The following is a 2,301-nucleotide window of genomic DNA, read 5'->3' as shown; positions in this document are numbered from 1 at the left end:
TAATAAGCATGGTGGGTAAAGGATTCCACAAGATGAGAAATAGTCCCCAGAGCCCAGGGCTGTGGAGAAAGAGATGGGCAAGTTCATGCCCTACTTCCTGGTCATGCTAGCAGAGAAGCTCTTGGGTCTCAAGAGCAGAGGGGACTAAGGCAAGCAAGACCATGAAGACCAAGGCTTTGTGGGTTCTCTAACCAGGCTCATAAACTCAATGTATCCAGGTTCCTGGTGGGTAACATACATGTGAGGTTGGAAGTGGTGTGAATGGGAGACTAAGGGGGCTTGTACAAAACTCTAGAGTGTGTGCCCTGCCCAAAGGCAATCTAATTCTACATTTAAAAAGCACAAAAGAAACCAATTTGCTGTACTTGACAAGTTTTGGCCCATGGTCCAGGGGCCACACTGAATGGAACGACGGCTGTTAGTAGTATTTACTGTGGGCAGATTGCTAAGGTTCAGGGTGCACCCAATGCCTTGATGCCATGTCAGCTCCCAAACATTGTCATTAACTCAGAGTAGAATAAGAGTGGTGAAATCTTGAAATGGCCCAGGTTAATAGTAGTAGAAGTTTCAAGATGAGGCTTCAGATAGAAATTAAACTGAGTTCAAGAAATTTTCAAAAGTTTCTTGTATACCTGACTTTGTGGGCTGATGGTACACCCATCATTAGAGAGGTGTATAGGATAGTTTTGGCTTCACCAGTGTGGAGCTTGGTGCTACTAATAACCGGCTGCGTGATCTCTGGAAAGTCACTTAGCATCTCAAGCCTGTTTCTTCAGCTATTAAAGAGAAACAACAGTAATACCCCTTCAGAAGTTTGCTGCATTAAATGAGACAACGTAGGACAAGGACCTGGAACAATGCTTGCCTCCAAATAAGCAAGCCCTCAGATTGTAACTCTTCATACCAATGAGGCTGATACCTTGTGTTCATTGCCTCACAGTGAGTTTGGTGAAATACTAATTGGCGAGCTTTGGTTGTATCAACTTTGAAGATGTCAATACATTGATTCTCTTGTCACTTAAGATGTGTTTCCCATCTTGCTCCTCTCACCCTCATATAAAGGTACTTTTAGAGTCTCCCCCATCAGGCTAGAGTCTCAGACATCCTAAGACTCACTTGAATTTTGGGTTTAACACAGCTTAGGATCAAGGTATGGTCTTTACTACAACTTCCAGTGAAGTTGGGCTTCAATCGATAGATTAGAAGAAATCAGAAATTTCTTTTTGGAAACTTTATTTTTTTGTCAACCTTATTTTCATTTCCTGTTTAAGAGTCTGTGGAAGAACAGCTTAAGAACATTCAGTGGTTGTTCCTACCTACCCAGTGGCCTGAGCAGTAAGAATGGCAGACCAGTCTTCAGTGGTAGGCTGAACGCACCAGCCTTCAGCAGGGAACTGCTGGATAGGCACAGGGGGCACATGCACACCTTCAGACCAGTCTGCAACCTTAGGTTGTGTAGCAGTAAATTAGGGAGCTGGAGCAGTCCATTGACCCTGAAATTCCTCCTTGGTCACAGCCTTTTAATCAGTGACTTACTATTCTATTGCAATCTCTTCAGGATCTCTGCAGAAGTAGAGATCAGGCATGACCTCCCATGAGTATTCACGGGAGGTGGCGCAACGCATGTATAGAACTTCCCTGGCTGCAATCCACCACCCCTCCCTGTTGTTGTACTGGGTGGCAATGTTTGCATAGCATGGAGGAGAGTCTATGTTACACAGAGCAACTGTAGGCGAATCAACATAAGCGCCTGCATGAGAGGCTGGTGGGCAGCCCTGGGATCAGTAACCACCGGAAATCTTGGCTCCCGGAAGCCTGCTGGGATCTGGTTGGTGAAGGTTCTAGGAGTGAAGCAGCCAGCAATAGGAGCAGTAGCAGTGGCAGCAGCAAACTTCAGCACAGTCTGCTGGCTGGTATTCCTGGAGGATATGACACTGATGTTAGCCGGTTTCAATGGGCAACAGAGGCACGAGCTGCCAGCAGAAGCTCCTCCCAGGATCTCTTCAGATTTGTAATATAGATGCTATCATTTTTTCCTTTTGCAGATGTACTGTTCCATTTGGAAGTCAAGGTTGGTGCCACCTAAGTGGATTCCTCCTTTATTTGCAGGACATCAAGGGCTCCCGACATTGTGAAAATTTCCCTTTAAGTTACAACAGGAACCCAGAACAACGCCATATGGACCTCTCTCTGGATAGCTTGGAAAGGCCAGAAAATTTAATTGAAACTGAGTGAAGACACTTCTATGAGAGGTTAAGTTGCTGTGGTCCACAATTGTAGTCTTTGGGACTCTACTTTGAT

General features: G+C 45.3%; 1 pseudogene across 1 annotated transcript; it reads right to left on the bottom strand.

Annotated features, from left to right (window-relative positions):
* Positions 1-1,289: 1,289 nt before the first annotated feature.
* LOC309811325 (small ribosomal subunit protein uS2-like) lies at positions 1,290-2,083 on the bottom strand (annotated as a pseudogene). The gene has a single exon. The product of its transcript is annotated as a small ribosomal subunit protein uS2-like (transcript).
* Between the last annotated feature and the right edge of the window lie 218 nt (positions 2,084-2,301).

The sequence above is a fragment of the Mesoplodon mirus genome (assembly GCF_964341445.2).
Source record: "Mesoplodon mirus genome assembly, chromosome: 10".
Lineage (NCBI taxonomy): Eukaryota > Metazoa > Chordata > Mammalia > Artiodactyla > Ziphiidae > Mesoplodon > Mesoplodon mirus.
The sequence above is the reverse complement of the archived record's forward strand: the minus strand, read 5'-3'. Positions and strand labels throughout refer to the sequence as shown.